Below are 700 nucleotides of genomic sequence, written 5' to 3'. Positions count from 1 at the left end.
ACATTATTAATATCACCAAATAAAAAAACAAACCAAACTCACTGCCATCAACTCAAATCCAACTCATAGTAACCCCTCCTTGGGTTTCTGAGGTGGTATCTCTATGGAAGTAGATTGCCCAGTCTTCCTTACGAGGAGTGGCTGGTGTGTTTGAACCTCCAGCCTTCTGGTTAGCGGTCAAATGCCTTTGGTACTCTACCACCAGAGCTCCCCATTAATATCACATGCAAGTAAAATCTTAGGGAGGATAATTCAAAAACAGTTGCAGCAGTATATTAACAGAAAACTTCCAGAAATGCAGGCTGAATTCAGATGAGGATGTGGAACAAGGGCTATCATTGCTGATGTCAGATGGATCTTGGCTGAAAGCAAAGAACACCAGAAAGATGTTTATTTATGTTTTACTAACTATGCAAAAGCATTCAATTGTGTGGATCATAACAAATTATGGATAACATTGAGAAGAATGGGAATTCCAGAACCCTTAATTGTGCTCATGAGGAACCTGTACATAGATCTGCCATTCGAGCAGAACAAGGGGGCACTGCATGGTTTAAGATCAGGAATGGAGTGCGTCAGGGTTGTATCTTTCAATATAGTTATTCAATCTCTATGCTGAGCATATAATCTGAGAAGCTGGGTTATATGAAGAAGAACGTGGCATCAGGATTGGAGAAGACTCATTAGCAACCTGTGATAT

The sequence above is a fragment of the Orycteropus afer genome, unplaced genomic scaffold, assembly GCF_000298275.1.
Source record: "Orycteropus afer afer isolate SDZICR_OR568_19922 unplaced genomic scaffold, OryAfe1.0 scaffold00130, whole genome shotgun sequence".
NCBI classification, from domain to species: Eukaryota; Metazoa; Chordata; class Mammalia; order Tubulidentata; family Orycteropodidae; genus Orycteropus; species Orycteropus afer.
This window is presented reverse-complemented; position numbering follows the sequence as displayed.